The sequence below is a fragment of the Haemaphysalis longicornis genome, unplaced genomic scaffold, assembly GCF_048455015.1.
Source record: "Haemaphysalis longicornis isolate Haplotype H1 unplaced genomic scaffold, Haemaphysalis longicornis Haplotype H1 scaffold_1, whole genome shotgun sequence".
In the NCBI taxonomy this organism is placed as follows: domain Eukaryota; kingdom Metazoa; phylum Arthropoda; class Arachnida; order Ixodida; family Ixodidae; genus Haemaphysalis; species Haemaphysalis longicornis.
This window is the reverse complement of record NW_027526203.1, coordinates 179,774,860-179,793,384: the sequence shown is the minus strand read 5'-3', so window position 1 is coordinate 179,793,384 and position 18,525 is coordinate 179,774,860. Positions and strand designations below refer to the sequence as shown.

General features: G+C 46.1%; 1 protein-coding gene and 1 non-coding gene across 2 annotated transcripts in view; one reads left to right on the top strand and one right to left on the bottom strand.

The window, feature by feature from the left end:
* Positions 1–18,525, bottom strand: part of LOC144139812 (RYamide receptor-like) — a 322,882-nt gene that overhangs the window by 221,981 nt on the left and 82,376 nt on the right. The gene's annotated exons all lie outside the window — the stretch shown is intronic.
* Trnat-cgu (transfer RNA threonine (anticodon CGU)) lies at positions 13,697–13,769 on the top strand. The gene has a single exon. It is a non-coding gene; the product is annotated as a tRNA-Thr (tRNA).

The following is an 18,525-nucleotide window of genomic DNA, read 5'->3' as shown; positions in this document are numbered from 1 at the left end:
GCTCGTTATAGTTTTCCTTGACATGCTGAACAGATATTCCAAGAAAAACCGCGCGGAAAGAAAGTTAAAAGACTCCACGGCCTCCTTGAGAAATCCCCATGAAGGCTTCGTATTAACTTCGCCCGTGCATATAAGCAAAAAAGGTAAATGGAAACTTATGCGCTGCTGAAGTACAGTTAGAAGTGGGTGATCAACCAATTTGTAGAAGAAAAACGAGACACAAGTTGGTGCACAAACAAATGCATGAGCCCAACACCCCTGCCTTTAAAGAAAGAAACAAGTTGTCCCTGCGCATAAGTTCCCATTGAGAACCCCACACAAATGTTGCAAAAACTCTATGTAGGGCCTGAACGTTTGCTCGCGCACAGTGAAGCACTTGAAGCACATAAAGGAGCTTTGTGGCAAGGAAGACATTACACACTCTTGCACGTGCAAACACAGAGAAATTTCGCCCATTACATGCCTGCGATGTGCGCCTAACTTGCGTGAGCGCTGATGACAAATGAGGCCCTGTGTTTCGTATTTCATGTAACCGCACGCCGAGGTACTGAAGTGGGGCGCTGTCCCAAATAATCCCTGCGAATCTGGATGATTTCGTAAAAATCCCTTAGTTTTTTTCCATATTAACATCCGCTCCAGACACATCGCAGAACTGCTTAGTCACTGTAAGGGCTTCCTGGACACTCCTTTTGTCAGCGCTAAAATACGCTATATCATCTGCATAAGCAAGCACCTTAACTTCGCACGACAGTAACCAAAAACCTTTCACTCCTTGGCTCTGCTGAATGCTGAGCTGTCACCTTTGTTATTGAGCTGTAATCGCGTACTTTTTTTTCTTCACTGCATGGAAAACTGCCCTTATTAGAGCCTACAACAGCTATCAGTCATCACTGCAGTTAAAATAAGCCGCCCGTAAAAACTCCGGCAAGCAGACGCACACGCAGCTACCGGGCACACACTATAATTTCCTTTTGGTTATTTGTAGTGTTGGCTTTTGAATTCACGGGAGCGTCCGTCCGTCCGTCCGTCCGTCCGTCCGTCCGTCCGTCCGTCCGTTCGTCCGTTCATTCGTTCGTTCGTTCGTTCGTTCGTTCGTTCGTTCACTCACTCGCTCGCTCGCTCGCTCGCTCGCTCGCTCGCTTGCATAGGCCTCACTGCCGCAACTGAGCCGCTCTGTTCGAGCTTGAGCTTGGTCCAGTGGCGTGGCGTCGTCGAGCCTTGCGCGTGGGCACGGGCCACGTGAGGAGCTTGTGAAAAAACAAAATAAACAGTTATCGTGCCTTCACGCCACAAATGGGGAGCACAGGACAGCTCGGGCTACAGACGCCGAGTTCGCGAAGCCGCTTTCCTCTGTTTCTAGCGCGTGCTAACGCGGTACGCTTTGGGATAGAAGGCTGCGGGCAAAACAATGCGTGCGGGCCTGCAGTCATGCAGAACTTTTGGTGGAAAGTGCGGAAATCCATGTGAGGTGCAACAGTCGCGTCTCCGACGAAGGGAGAGGGGCCGCCAGTTCGGCTGTTTCTCCAGCTTTGCATCACTAGTGCAAGCTGCGCCTTTTTTTTTCTTTTTTTTGTTTTTTTTCATTTTTCATTGCAATGCCATTCGGTGCATGTTTTGTAATGCTTTCTGAAAATGTCTGACGAAATCCGTTTTCTCTGAAAGAATCCTGATCTGTTCCCCTTTTCGTGCGGTGTTGCCTGGCACCTCGAATTACAACCGAAAGGAAATATAATGAGGCATGAAAAGAGCAGGCGGCAGCGCTTAATTATAATGGCGTTCTTGTCGGAAACAGATGCGCAACGTACTAAAACAATTTCTTTGTTGCAGGGTGTGGCGGGCGCAAAATTACGAGCTTTGGAATAATGAATCGAATAAGATCCGTTACAATCGGTCACGCAGTGAAATATTTCCCATTCATTATTAGAAATGCTTTTGAGTTTCGGTTCATATAAGAAAGCACTAAGAATGAGGCCCTAACTAGGAAACATGAACGAGCGAGTGTCAGTTTTCCGCCGAATCAGAGCCCCTGCGAAAAAAACAGTACACAGAGGAGACTGTGATTGCAAGATACGCAAAAAAGCCAGTTGGGAAACGGGTATCCATTTCTATAGTTTAGCTTTTAAATTAAAACCGAAGCTATGAAATTCCAGGCATCCGAGGCGGAGTTCTCGAAATTAATTTGAAAGCTTAGCTTATCACGAAAAAATCAAGATTTCGATGGAAGGATATCTGGTCGGGAAAACGCATGACAACTAAAACCTGACACCGACCATGAATGTTTATAAAAACCAAAAATATTTAAACGCCTTTTTGGTTTTTATGAACATTCATAGGCGGTGTTCGTTTTTCATTGTTGTCATAGCAATTATCACAAGAAGAAACTTATTTTCGCGCGATTGGTTGGCAGCTAAAGCTTGGAATTCTCGCCATTCATGGCGTTGCGGCTTGGGAGCGCTGATTTCTATATGTTCTTTTATTCAAGCATACCGGCAATAGATCATTTTTGGAGTTCAGGTTATTCATGCTTGCCCTGCTTGGGTGATTTCTGAGACGTGCTTCTGGAATAAATTAAGCAATAATCGTTGATGACCTTGAGACAACACAAGGGAATTAGTAAAAATTTAGATAGCTCCAATCGCGTGTTCAGACATTTCCACAGCCCTCGGCGCCTCGCCTGTTTGTCATAGAAACTTTAAGTGTAACAATCAGCTATCTTGAAAGCATTAAACGGGAAGCCGCAAGTCACCTGATGAAGACATGTTCGTTCATTTAGCGGCCTACATATCCATTTATGACCTTAAAGTTGAAGCATTCTAGCACTTGCCGTCTTCACATACCGATGTAAATATTTATATAAATGTGTCGACTGTATAGATGTTGTATATTAAGCGAGGTCGAATAATATACTATGGAATGCCGAAATACTATCAGCATTTTCAGGCTACGTCTCTCATGTGAACATTGCCTGTAAAGTGAAATTACCTAAATCATGTAATATCCAGCGGGTGTTTCAAATGGAAAGTCCCGAGGTGTTTGGTGAAGACATTGTCTCTCATCTAGTGGCGTAGCTAAATACTAAATATAAAATTTCAGTCTAATCAAAACAACGAGAGTTTCCGGCAGCTTCGTAAATATAGACACATTTATGCCCACTGTATAAACCATGTTTCATTTTTATTGGGATAAAAATTATGTTTCGCATACTTTCTGCATATTCTGCACAAATTATGTTTCGCATAGTTCGCTCAAACTCACAAGAGAGGGGCTTGAAAGAGGAGCAAGGTGCTAGTTCACCACAGGTTCCGTATATCCTGTAAGGCCCTGCCATAAATGACTAAACACTCGAAATGACGCGCTTTGTGACACCAATCCGGAAAATACATTCTGGACAAAACCAACCGAACGCCGCTGAGAGTGGCTAGGTTGAGGGCCCATTATGACCGATCCAGTCAATTCTTCTTCATTATCGATGCACCCGTTGTCTTATCTAGAACCGTTCCTTTTTCGCGATTTTCAAGTAACCGTTTTAATTGATTGTAGGATTTTAATCAAACCTTTGCAGCATCTACCCCCCCCCCACCCCTTTGTAGCCATACGGCTGCATTGAAATGGATGTCAACCTTTCCTTCGCAGAAACTTACTCCACCTTGGGGATTTACCCAAAATCTGGTCGATTAACACCTGTCCTTCACTTCGTGTTGTTGATCAATTTGCCATCAAGCTACAAACGACTAGCCTACTGGTTAGCTCAGTTGGTAGAGCGACTGCTCCGGTTAGGCGGTGGTCCCAGGTTCCAAACCTGGACCAGGACGAATTTTAGACGCGAAGCATCTCACGCTCGTTGCTGTGTCCCTCCCTCCCTTGTTGTCGTTGCTGTCCGCCGTCCGCACTCTACTGCGCATGCGCGTCTCTTCAGCCCCGTCAGCGTTTGGCCTGACGTCAGCGCAGTACACTATAGAAAGAACTAGTTAGGCGGCGCCCGGTTTCGATCACACGACTCTGTGGCCGCCACTGGAGGTACGTGGCGCTCTTTCCACTGCGCAACAAACTGAGACGGCAGCATGTGCTACGAACGCGCCTTATCTCCTTCACTCATTCAAACTACGTCAAGAAGCTACGAAGGCACGCGAAGCTGAACGTCAACGGAAACGACGAACGGAAAACTTTAGAGGAGGATGTTTAATTTCCCGTGGAAAAGCTCTGGCGGGAAGCGCCACGCGCCTTGCAGCTGAACCAGAGAAGAGGGCGAAGAGGGCGGGCAGCGGGGTAGGAGCGTGAGCACGCAATAAAGAAAGTCAAGAACCAGGAGTTGTTCCATCAGGTAACGCAGGTGTCGGTGTATTCGCTGTCTCTACATTTCTCTACATTTCTCTGTCTCTACATGGGGGTTCACACCACGTTCCCATTCGTGCTCCGATAAATGAAACAACATAACGGCAACACAATGGAACTTACACGCAGCCCCCATGATGCTTCGCATCCTCCTCATGGTTCCCCACGGGAAGTTGGTGTAATCTTTTTTCTTCAACTGCGAAGTTTCTGAGGAAGCTGTACAGCTTTCCTTTGAATCCGTGCGGCTGCATTGAGGTGGATCTCAAATTTTCCTTCGCAGCAGTTGGTTATGCGGGCACGTGCTCGTCAGCATAAAAAAATAAAAATGTGATAAAAAAACAAGTATTAATGCATTTTTAAAGGAAATGTAAAGTTCTATTTTAAATGTAAAGCAAAAACGTAACTAAATTAAAGAAATAATCAACCATAGGCTATAACAGGCATGTTAATAGAAGTAACATTAAGCATAGTCTATAAGATGCTTTGGATGAAACTCAGCATCAGTTGTCGATGTGCGCTGCGTGCTTACCATCAAGCTTCGCGTGTTTTGCGTTTCCCTTTGGGAAAGGAAATGTTTGAATTTTTTTATTTCCCCTAGAGTTACTAGGTTCGCTGCTTATCTACAACTTCCATCGCGAAATTAATTCTCAAGAGCGCCTAATTAGCGCGGAGGTAGCGGAGCGTGCGTGGCCGTAAAAACTGTAGGGACATTTTTTATTCCGCCTCATTGTATTGGAACTGTTTGTCAGCTCTACAAATCTTCTCTTTTCGAGCACAATACTCCACCACTTTTCATTTAAAACTTTATGCGATAGACCCTGTCTCGCCGCGCTTCGCTAGATATGAGCCATGATTCAAATTCACGCGAAGGGCTTAAAGTTCTCTTCAGCGGAATGACTCATTTCAACTGAAAGAACTATATTTCGCCGTAGTACGGAGTTCATTACCTCTGCAAAGCCAATACTGTGCTCCGTTCAAACTTGAGTTACTTCATCTTTCTGTTACCTTACAGTTCATCGTACTGTTTAAGCGCAAGCGAAGAAATTAAGGAAAATTTCCCCATTCCTAAGCTGCACTAAGTGTTGCGCTGCTTTAAGGGACCCTGCAACACATTTCAACTTCTTTTGAAATCTTAAATGCTCGCAGAACGTAGTCACTGAACACACCCAGTACTTAGATTAGGGGGTCGCAAAGTACCTCAGCCAAAAATTACTGCTATATGCTCATCAGATATATAACTTGGAAACTTGCTCAAAATATTTTTCTCTCTTTCCCGGTCTTGACGTTCTTTGACGCCCCGAATTATGTCACTGAGGCCATGTAGCGGCTGCAGGCCGGTTTTACTTCAGTTGCAGCAACAAACGCTTTTCGATAGCAACTTTAAAAATAAACCCACAAAAACAAAGCAGAAAAGCAAGGCGCATCTGGTGCGACGAGCAAATCACGCAGTGCCGCTCCGTGCCGGCGATAGCTGTAGCTTTCACAGTGCTTCCAGATGCGAAGGAAAGAGTGAAAGCGTTTATCAAAAGGGTTGCACGGTCCCTTTAATAGCTATACTCTAAGAAGTCCCTAAAGGCGTGTTCACTTCAATGCTGAAGAATGACCAATCGAAGTGGCTCACTGCGCAGATTCGGCGAATGGCAAAGCACAACGTATGATTTGACTAACATATTTCATATGCGCAGAGGCAACACGCAAGGCGTGCAAGGCCTTCTTCATTGCGCAATGTCCCAGCGCAGCTGCTCTTTTTAACTCAAATTTAAAGGGACCCTGTAACACTTTCGATAAGCGCTTTCACTCTTTCCTTCGTGTCTGGAGCCACTGCGAAAGCTATAGTTATCAACAGCACGGAGCGGCACTGCGTGGTTTGCTCATCGCACCAGATACGCCTTACATTTCTGTTCGGTTTTTGTGGCTTTTCTTTTAAAGTTGCTATCTAAAAGCATTCATTGCTGCGACTGAAGGAAAACCGGCCAACAGCCGCTACATGGCCTTAGTGGCGTAATTCGGGCCGTCGGAGAACGTCAATACCGGGAAAGAGAGAAAAACCTTTCGAGCGCGTTTTCAAGTTATCCGATGGGCATATAGCAGTAATTTTTGGTTGAGGTACTTTACGACCCCTAATCTAAGTACTGGGTGTGTTGGGTGACTACGTTCTGCGAGCACGTAATATTTAAAAAAAAATGAAAAAGGTGCCTCAGGGTACCTTTAATGCTCGTCCTCGTCGTTCACCTAATTCGCACAATAGGCCACTTAGACTGGTCAATCGAGAGCACAGTGGTGAACGCGCCCTACGGAGATTTCTTAAAGTGTACCAAAATTTGTGCCCACATGGGGCTATATGGGTACTCTGTGAACATAATTGCTGGAATACTTGATATCATGAAGAGTCTAATTCACTCCCACTTTGAATGAATTTACAATACAGTCCCATTTCTGCGTTCCAGGCCGCTGCATGTGGCACATATAGCAAATTATATTCCATTTGGCTAAAGAATGTAGGCGCGTCTTTTTTGTTTAAAAACTTTCAATCGATCTAATGGCAAAGAAATTTTTGCGATCTCAAGTGCGTTGCCTGCACAGATGACACTGCGGTTACAACCAAATACTTCTACAACTATGCTCCATTGAAAAGCCAAGGTGCAGCTGTCTCGTCGCGCAGAAACGCATGAGCGGCGCCACTAAAGGCAATTTACAGTGACCGCCTCATTGTGACAGCTGGAGGGGACCGCCCACCTCTTCGCATGTTGCTTATATGATGGCGTAGAGGCAATTGCACTATAAAAATGACCGTGTATCTCCTTTGTCGAAGTGCACCTGAATGACCAATCGAACAAACGGGGCGGAAAAAATGGTGGTTCTCAGAACATTACTCCCCGATTCGAATGAAGAAGACTACTATTTCGCGAAAATCATTGTGGGGCAGTGTATAAATGTGTCTCCCAAGATTCTGTATCTGAGAGGAACGCGAAATATAACTTCACGATTATCACAAAATATCACTTCACTACACAAATTTAATGTCTTTGACTCTAAGCACAATTCCGTCGCAGAGTCACTTCGAAAATTTTCTTGTAAAGCCGCTCGGATGGTACACGAAGACTAAATTGTCCTTCAGAATGACAAGCGATCGCAATCACCAAAACGGCTTGGTCCGGAACTATTACTGTCGCTTTGAAACAAGACCGCTGCAACGACATTTGAACGAGATTTGACGATGTCACTTTCTGTTTTCTTCTTTCTATACATAAAGAAGCGCGCTCAGAAATATAATCTAGCTTCACCTGTTAAAATATATATATTCCATGGAGGGTTGCTGAAGGGGTTAGGGTACGTATGGTTTAATTTCGTAAAAATCAGTGGCCATGAGTGATGGCTTTTTAGGTTGCAGGAAATAAAGCGAGCCTTGGTGTTTCTTCAAAAGACATACCTTGATTTTGATTATGAGCGGTTATGCACCGACGCTGTAACAGGCGCTGAGGCCCGTCGCTTTGGTGAGCTCCGTATTAATTTTGACCACCTTGGGAACTTTAACGTGCGCCGAAATATCGAACACACGGGCGTTTTCGCTTTTCGCCTCCATCAGAAAGGCGGCCAGCGCGGCCAGGAATCGAACCCGCGTCCTTGGGCTCAGCAGCACATTTAAGAGACATATCACCGCACAAAAAAGTTACCGCAGGTGTGCTTTACCACAACCCTTAAGAACGACATATCAGTATGACGAGATGTGGAAATTAGGCGAATGACGAGGCTCAACATGCGATTTGAGTAAAAAAGAGTATCTGCGCAGAGACAACAGCGCAAATGCACGTCTTGCGCTGTTGCCCGTAGCTGATTTTATTTTTTACTCAAACCGCATGATGGCCCTCGTTATTCTAAAAATAACCACACCAGGCCCCGCACTTGGAGCCGCGGCCGCTGCCTGCGTGCATCAGCAGGTCGCCCCTACATGTGCGGTCTCTTCGCAACCGGAGACGCTGGAGCATGTGCTCTGCTTCTGCCCCCACCACGCGGCCCCGAGTGCAGAGATCCACTGAACGGCCCAGCGTCAACGCCTTCCCTGCACCGGTATGGAGGACCTTACATTCCCAGAGCGGCCTGCGGCCACCCAACGGGAAGTCTTCGCTCATCTGGCCCACCTCCTGAAGACGGCCCGCCACACACAGCGGCTTCAGCCCCGACTGCTGTGATAATGACTGCTGTGTCCAGACCGACTTAGCCCTATCCTTTGTTCTTTCTTGACTCTCTCTCTCTCTATCTCTTTAACACTCTGCCTAGTGTCATACTCTGGCCTAATCTTTCATTCCTCCTCTACTCTCCCTCCCCTGCACTGGGTTGTATGCAGGTGAGCTCTCTGTCGAGCTTAAAGATATCACCAGTGCACTTCATTTCCGTTTACTTTTCCTCCACAAACAACATCAAACACCTGGCACCGCTTATTTGTTGCTCTGCAGCGTTATGGTGAATTCGACATGCAGCTATTCCTTAGAGCATGCCTGTTCTGACCACCCGCGTTTAGTGTTAACGCAACTGTCAGAAACGAAAAGTTACGTCGTCTACGAGCTGCCAAAACGCCCTAAAGCTTGATGACATTCTGAAAACTTGTGAATATTTCTTCCCCAAAGTTTGAAGGAGTGTGTTCTAGAGTGGCGACAATAGGGCTAGTGTTGCGACCACTTCGCTCAACAATTTCGAATCATGACTTGTCACTTTCTGGAAGACCACAAGCGACCGCTAATTGTCGCGCTACGCTTCTATGTAGGCCACTCTCGGAAATCAGAAGGTGGTACAATTCCCGCGCATTTAAATTTGAAACAAAATATGGGCCTTAGCGGAGAAGAGTCTGTTTTAATACTTTCTGCGGGAAAAAGCAAAGGGATTTCTTTTTTTTTTGGGGGGGGGGGGGGCAAGGCCGGAGGGAAGGAAGGGGGTAAAGAGGTTGGGTTGCTTTTACAGAAAAAAAAAATTACATATTAGTAATTCCCCAACAACCGGAAAGTACCGGCACAGCTGAACGTCCCTGACATTCGCTGGCTAACGGAACACACATACTGAATTGAGATTCTGAAGCTCGCGATCGAAAATCAACGCCAGAAAAGGAACAGCAACTCAAAGAAATTTGTTCCACCTGTACATTAATAAGCTTGAGTGAGTAGAAACGCGCTAAAAACACAAGCAACGAACGAAAGAATGGCATTATAAAGGGAAAAGTTGACAACGTTTGCGTCTCGTACTTCTGATTTTTTTTAGAACATAACCAAAGAAGCTTACAACACGGTAAAAATTGCACCCAACAATGAAGAATACGTGTACACGCATATGGAACAAAAAATAATAATTTTGCGCAATTAAAAATTTTTCAGGAGCGTTTCTCCCTAATGGCAAAATGCACTGAATCATGTGATTCTTCTTCCGTCCTTGCCTGCAATATCCGCCACATCAAGTGCACGCTCAGAAGTGGGCGCTCTGGGGGCAATCACAGAGGCGTAGTAGGGGGGGGGGGGGGGGTGGGGGGGCTTTTAAAACTTCAGCCCCTCCCCCCCCCTTGAAATTTTGTGGCGCTGCCATGCACGGCGATCAGAGCGACCACCTGCGCCTGGAACCACCCTAGGATTTTGTCCAGAACCCCAGGAATCCTGTCCGGAAAGCGCACCTACTCTCCTCTGGTGGTCTGTTTCCCTCCTGGCATGCCTAAATCCTATGCAAGGCTTTTATCCATGGTGGTGTTCTGCGAGCGCGCGCTCTGTAATGCGACGGAGTGCCGCGGCTCATAACAAACTAGGGGAGATTCGCGGGCGAAAACGCAGGCCTAGATGTACCTCTATGCAACCAGGGCCGCCGCCGAAAAGCAGTGCGCTAACGACTTCCGACTTCCTCTTCCCCACCCCCTGTACATGTTGCAAATTTACCCTCGAATTCGCTGCTGTGGCGCTGTTTGTGCGGCAAAAGGGTCTATGGCCACAGTTACAAAAATTGGTCGTTTTTCCGCACGAGCGGCGCCGCAGCAGCGAATTCGCAGGTAAATTCTTACTATGTAGAACGGGCTTTCTGCATTAATGTACACTTTGTTATCAGTGGCATTTTTGTTTCCCTTATCAAAATTTAATCTTCTCGCTTTTTCACCACAACTGTAGATTTTAAAGTTTTTTTGGCGTGACCAATTTTGGTTGATTTATCCGCAGTGCGCGACACTTGACAAGCTGCTCCTAGGCAATATATTGGCATAAAAGCCAGCCGGGTTAAGATTTGTCTCTAAACGTCGCATGTGTGAAAAAAAGAAACAAAGAAATATTATTGGGTGACAAAGCGACGATAAAATAAAATGTCGACCCCCAAGTTGCTCGTTTCGTGCTTTTCCCGTTTATATGTCCGCTCCGTCGTTTGTTATGTTTACTATATTTCTACATTTGCATATTTTTTAGGTGCTTTTTCTTCTTATGTAGGCAAGACAGAAAATTGCATACACTGACAGCCACAACTATCGGAACATGCTAATAAACTTTTTATGAAACATTTTATTCTCCTTGTTCTTGACAGTAATAGTTATGTATTTTAAGTTAATAGCCAAACATTTCAGTTAATAGTTTTATATATTATTAGTTTATAGTTATTTTTATTATACATATCTTAATCACTTGAAAAATCATATGGAAGAGGTCGAGGTGCAATCTCAACACCACCCCTGAGCAACCTGGTCATGCGTGAGGCGTTCGGCATTAGCAAGAGGTTTATATTTCAGATACCTTGAACCGATACAAACGCCAGCACAAAATTTAACTACCATGATCCAGTACTGCGCAGAAGACGAGAAAGTGCAATGTTCAGAAAAAAACGCAACAGTTTTATATGCCAGAATTCATAAATAACGAACCATTTCCACCTCGGGCTATCACAATGCGTGCGCCGCCTACTGTTAGACACTCGCCGGGTGGCAAGTAAATTACGGCATTACCAGGAAGCCGAGCTCTCTACAATACGGTACAGCGATCTTGGCGCTCCCATGACTCAAGGGATGGATTTGGAGCCCATTTCCTTGTATAATGGCCCCACGGCAGCAGGCGCCACGTGAGGGATGGCTTGCTTTGCGGCGCCGAGCGTTAGAAGAGCGGGAGCGGAACAACGAGAATGCAGAAGACTCCCTCGGGCCACGGAAAGGGCAACGCCGTAGCGGAGTTATCTTCAAAGTGCGGAGCGTTCATAACTAACTAGGGGTTGTTCCCATTGTACCGAAGAGTTCAACAAGCGAATATATATATAGAAAATAAGGATTGGCAGTCAAGAAAACCTCGGAAAGCAAAGGGGAGGTTGTGGTTGGTCATAGAAAGAGATGAAGAATTTTTTTATTCGAAAAGAAAGTGGTGAAAAAATGGCCGCCGGCTGGGATCCGAACCCACGACCTCCAGAATACCGGTCTGGTGCGATAACCACTACGCTACCGGCGGGGCTGTTTCCCCAGCACTTTCTCGGGTATTTATGTTGAGGTATTTTTGTTTCCGGCACTTGGGGGTGGTAGCCAGCGCCACTTCCTTTTCGACTCAAAAAATTCTTCATCTCTTTCTATGACCAACCACAACCTCCCCTTTGCTTTCCGATATTTTCTTGACTGCCAACCCTTATTTTCTGTCTTATTTCGCGGAGCCCCTCATTTCCCATTTTCTGATTCGCTATATATATATATATATATATATATATATATATATATATATATATATATATATATATATATATATATATATATATATATATATATATATATATATATATATATATATATAACACAGAAATGAGGGTTGGCAGCGAAGAAAACCTCGGAAAGCAAAGGGGAGTATGTGGTAGGTCACTGTAACAGATAAAGAATTCGGAAAGAAAGAAAGAAAGCGGAGAAAAAAGCCCGCCAGGTGGGAACCGAACCCACGACCTCCAGAATACCGGTCTGGTGCGATGACCACTTCGCTGCCGGCGGGGCGATTTTCCCCTCCGTTTTCTGGTGTATTTATGTCAATGTACTTTTTTCCTGTGCTTGGGGGTGGTAGCCAGCGCCACTCCGACTTCTCAGGGTGAAGGGGACCTTCTTTTTAATCCCTGGGCCGTGACTCGAGTGTCTACGACATGTCGAGAGTGGTCAACCAGCGTTGAACCCTCTTAAGCTCCCTATGGCACCAAGACTGCCAGAACAGAGGCCCTCGCTATGCATGTAGCGAATCAGAATAGGAAATGAGGGGCTCGTAGAAATAACACAGAAATGAGGGTTGGCAGCCAAGAAAACCTCGGAAAGCAAAGGGGAGCATGTGGTAGGTCACCGAAACAGATAAAAAATTTGGAAAGAAAGAAAGCGGAGAAAAAATGTCGGCCAGGTGGTATCCGAACCCACGACCTCCAGAATACCGGTCTGGTGCGATGACCACTATACGCTACCGGCGGGGCGATTTTCCCGTCCGCTTTCTCGTGTATTTATGTCAATGTAATTTTTTCCTGTGCTTGGGGATGGTATCCAGCGCCACTTCGACTTCTCAGGGTGAAGGGGACCTTCTTTTTAATCCCCGGGCCGTGACTCGAGTGTCTACGACATGTCGAGAGTGGTCAACCAGCGTTGAACCCTCTTAAGCTCCCTATGGCACCGAGACTGCCAGAACAGAGGCCAGAACAGAGCGAATCAGAATAGGAAATGAGGGGCTCGTAGAAATAACACAGAAATGAGGGTTGGCAGTCAAGAAAACCTCGGAAAGCAAAGGGGAGGATGTGGTAGGTCACCGAAACAGATAAAGAATTTGGAAAGAAAGAAAGCGGAGAAAAAATGCCCGCGAGGTGGGATCCGACCCCACGACCTCCAGAATACCGGTCTGGTGCGATGACCACTACGCTACCAGCGGGGCGATTTTCCCCTCCGCTTTCTGGGGTATTAATGCCAATTTAATTTTTTCCTGTGCTTGGGGGTGGTAGCCAGCGCCACTCCGACTTCTTAGAGTGAAGGGGACCTTCTTTTTAATCCCCGGGATTAAAAAGAAGGTCCACCCGCCGCGTGGCTCAGTGGCTAAGGCGTTGCGCTGCTGAGCACAAGGTCGCGGGTTCGATTCCCGGCCGCGGCGGCCGCTTTTCTGATGGAGGCGAAAAGCAAAAACGCCCGTGTGTACGAGATTTCGGCGCACGATAAAGATCTCCAGGTGGTCAAAATTAATCCGGAGCCCTCCACTACGGCGCGCCTCATCGCCTGCGTTGCGTCGGCGCGTTAAACCCCACAATCAAAATCAATAAAAAGAAGGTCCCCTTCACCCTGAGAAGTCGGAGTGGCGCTGGCTACCACCCCCAAGCACAGGAAAAAATTAAATTGACAATTATACCCCAGAAAGCGGAGGGGAAAATCGCCCCGCCGGTAGCGTAGTGGTCATCGCACCAGACCCGTATTCTGGAGGTCGTGGGTTCGGATACCACCTGGCGGACATTTTTTCTCCGCTTTCTTTCTTTCTTTTCAAATTCTTTATCTGTTTCGGTGACCTACCACATCCTCCCCTTTGCCTTCCGAGGTTTTCTTGGCTGCCAACCCTCATTTCTGTGTTATTTCTACGAGCCCCTTATTTCCTATTCTCATTCGCTATATATATATATATATATATATATATATATATATATATATATATATATATATTGTTTGCTTTCACGCACGCAGTCAGATTGGGATTAAATGAAAGTTTATTCCTCCTCCTCCATCTGGATAAATGTTTTAGTGAAGTCTGATGAAGGAGAGATTAACCTTCATAACGCCACCTTTATTTCCTGAATACAGAAGGAGCATCTCGTAAAAGGGGGTAAACTTGTATCAAGTTTGGCGAATGCATGCCACTGACCACCGAAGGAAACCACCGATACAGAAAGGCACTGTAAGCAAAGGCGTACTAGAACTTTCCTCATAGAATCGTTCACAGCAGTGGCCGAGCACCTGTATTCGCCTACAATAAAGTGCTTGGGAGATTAGAATAATACAGACGTTCAGTTTTCAAGCCGTCCTAAAAATTGAGACGACCGGTTTCCGAGGTAAAATGTTTGGTGTACTGTGAGAAGGATGGGGCGCACGAGTTTTCCAGCAACAAGCAGATCCAGCCGAATGAGGTGGAAGAAATACAAAAGAACAAACAACAAAAACAGAAAAGGAACAGAAAATAACGCGGAGGGTATGTCTGCACTGGCACCAGGCCAGCCCTCTGTGCAAGCCCGACGGGCTTAGGTGTTGACTAACAACGAAGACGAACCCTCCGCTTTCTTCCTGGATCGGCATTTCTTTTGCCCCGCTGAGCCTTCAGAACCACGGCTTTTTCAAGGACCCCGCATCTGGTGTTATCCCACACACACGCACGTATGCAAACCAACGCATGCAAACTCACGCACACACAAAGGAAGAGAAGGAGATTGAGCCTTGGTCATGCTCGCTCTTTTAAAGCGAAGCTTTCTCTGTCTCAGTGATAACGATCGTCCCGTCACCAAAAACTCACTGCAGGAAAGCCAACTTTACACAATGGGTTTCAAAAAACGACGACGATGACGATGATGATGATGATGATGAGCGAAGGCACATCAAGCGCCTCGAGAAAAAAACGCTTCCCGTGGTCAGAATTGAACCTGGATCCCTCGTGTTATGAAGCGGACATCTATCCGATTGCGCCATTCCTTTATTGTTTTTATTACTTATTTCTGACGCGGCACTCAACATCATCATCACACAACCGCAAATATTTACAGATTAAACATATTTGTATGCCAGCAACACCACTAAACAATATTTACTGATGAAACATGTAATGTTCGAACAGCCCATTAGTATCCGCTTTGTTATTAAAATACATTAAGTGTGGTCAGGGGTTCAACCCTTGGGAGCTGCTCAGGAACGGGGTCTTTTTCTCAGCACTTCAACAAAGTTAGATGTGTTCTCCCGGAAGCACTTTCGCCTGGTCCTCACGTCCGCATCATCGTGGACCCAGGACATGCGCGAACTCCAAATACTATGGAGCCCAATCAACATACTCACATCAAAGGGTACGTTTTCCTCACTTTCTGCAGAAAAAAGCTTTATGCCACATGAGTGTAGTGAAACTTCTTTATGCATAGCCGCCTGGAGGACGTCCCAAGGGAAAATCGCCGCCCACCAGTGAAGAAATACGTGCTGGATGATCTCAGAATATCTACAAATAGAGCACTCGAATCCCAATGGCACAGACAGCCCCCTTTTATGTATCCAGCTACTAACAGACAGTGTTCCTAAGTGTAAAATAAAAATGAATGACTTCTTTCTAGGGGTACCTCCATACGCTTCACTCACTCGAGGACATTTTGGTCTGGGCAAACCGAATATAAAGATCTATACAGAGGTACTGAAAATGTAACATCTCAGACATTCTCATACAATGTTTTTTCCTCGTTACAGCAGTCAAATATACCATAAACAATCTCACAGTTAAAAACTTGGTGGTCATTAAAATCTCCTTAAACTATCCGCATATGTCACCTAGCATGTTACTAGCTGATACCGCCAGTTTGTGAAACGTCCTCGCTAGTCGTTTGTGAAGCACAGTACGCAGAAAAGGGTCACGTTGATCACGGAAAAACAGAAATTTGTTTACGAGCTGCCTCATGTTCAAGTGGGCAAGCCCGAGACAACCATCACGAAGTCCCCTAAACATCTTTGTTCTACTGCACCCTGCCCAGTTAGATACTCATGAGAACAAATACCGCGAATACTCTGAAATTTCTTTACGTTGAGCCTAGAACAATGTAGTAGTTGCATTACGTACCAAATTTTTGCGAAGAAAAATAAATAACGCGCTGTGGCCATCGATACAACTGACATATTTGCCCTTTTCCATTTCTCCGCCCTCTCCTCCATAGTTTGCATTTGGCTTTCCCAGTAGCATTCACTATTCCGGTAGCATTCGAGCGGTGTTTTACTGGCATGGTGAAAGTCGCCGGAGTTGACAACCCTTCGCCGTGCCAGAATCCCCGGCATTTCGTCTACTTCACTAAGCTTCAGGTAACAACAGTAAAGCGCTTAACGCTGTCAACTGGCGCCGCGATGCTTTCCTTGTTAGAACAAAACCAAACGGCCCCATAATCAGCCTAAGCAAGCAATCTAACTTGGGCTTCGTGTAGTTTCCTCTACGGCGTCATTCCGGATTACAATCTGGCATAAATCTTCCATATATATGCAAAAACAATAGGCACCAGTGGTCGAAGGAGTTTGGAATTTGGACTTTGACTCAGGTTGCACGGGAGAACGCTTCATGTTTGGCCATCTCTCTCTGAAGAAAAGGGCTTTGATTTTTTTCTGCCAAAAACAACAAAACGTACTAATTTCGGCACTTCGATGCACATCAAAGGTCACTGATGAATGTGAATGCTGCACTACGCACCACGTGATAGCCACGGTGCTTCGGCAGTGCGTAGGCTGTAACTCCAATTTTTGGGTACATTCACACCTTTGTGTGAGAACGTGTTTTACCGCGGAACGTTAAGCAGCGCATGGCTCGGAAAAGCCGACGTTGTTGGCGACGTTGGCCGTGAGTGAAAAATCTTGTTGCGCCACTAACGGCGCCCACTGAAACCCCCGAGATCGTAAGGCGCGGCTTCAACACACGGAGCATGAGCAAGCGCGCATCACGGCGGCAGCGCCGGTGCAAAATGTTGCATTTCGCCCCGGAGGCGACGCCGTCCTCAACACCCCAAAAAATTTAACCGTACCTTCCTACGTAAAGTTCAGAGAGGCGCAAAAGCTAAAAGTTCGTGCAACCCTTGGCTCAAAGTGAGCCCACTCGATCGTAAAACCTTTACCCGCCGCGGTGGCTCAGTGGCTAAGGCGTTGCGCTGCTGAGCACGAGGTCGCGGGTTCGATTCCCGGCCGCGGCGGCCGCTTTTCTGATGGAGGCGAAAAGCAAAAACGCCCGTGTGTACGAGATTTCGGCGCACGTTAAAGATCCCCAGGTGGTCAAAATTAATCCGGAGCCCTCCACTACGGCGCGCCTCATCGCCTGCGTTGCGTCGGCGCGTTAAACCCCACAATCAATCAAATCGTAAAACCTTCAAATACCCAAACCGCAAACGAAGAACGAACTCACGCGACGACTTTTCGCGCACTGACTGAACGCATTTACGAACGATCTAAATGTATACCGATATTTGGCTTACGGGATAAAGGTGTACTATTGTACTCCTTTTTCGTCATCGATGCGTGTATTGTCTTATCTTGAGCCGGCCCTTTTTCGCGATTTTTGAGTGAGCGATTTGGCCCAATGGAAGTCCGGTTTCACGCACGCGCAGTGTGTACAGAGGTCTTATCATGACTATTCGGTCAAAGAACCGGTCTATGGGGAAATGCATTACTTTTTTGACAGAACGCCATTGGGGCACCAAGAAAGATTTCGCTTTAATACACTGCGTCCGCGTCTCGGCGCATTGCCTGCTGCAGGCTGCGGCTAGCTCATTGTTTCGTGGCGTACTGGGAAACTTAATTTGGTATAACTTGCCCATGCGTCAAGGCAATGCAGTGCGTCGCGCTACGTCGAAAGCGTTGAAATATAAATAGGTCGGATTTCATCCCAGCGTGACGTGACGAACCAGACGTCGCTGACCATGACCGCCGCAGCCTGGCGCGCGCGCTTCGCCGGGCTATAAAGTGCCGTATGGCGCGCTCGCTAATAATACGCGTGTGATGAATGCGCTGCCGTAAATTTGTGCCGGGCACATAGTCTTTTTCATCGCTGAATACCGTACCGATATGAGGTTTTGCACTTAATGTGAAGCTTAAGCGTCCTCCGTTTTTTTTTTTTTTGCGTGTGTAAGAAGTGATGACGAACGATAGCAAACACATACCTTAAATAATGCAAGCGTAAAAAGAATGTGCATTGAATCAGTTTATCTGGAAGTCCTGTCTCTCCGTTACACGTCAATTTAGCAGCAGATGTATTTTTCGTTACATCAAAAGCCCTAAAATTAACTCCTTGACAGAAGTGAAAGGGGCAAAATTTTTGCACTTAAATGAGAGTGCTGTAATTTTTATTCTCATCTGCAAATAAGAATTTGTTCTTTTGGCTTGATTTCCTTTTTATCGGTCAGGTTTACTCCGCCCTAGACACTACATTATACTTGTAGCAAACACACCGAAATTAAGTTCGAGAAAAACTCATGAGCTATGCTAGTTTAGCCGCATATACG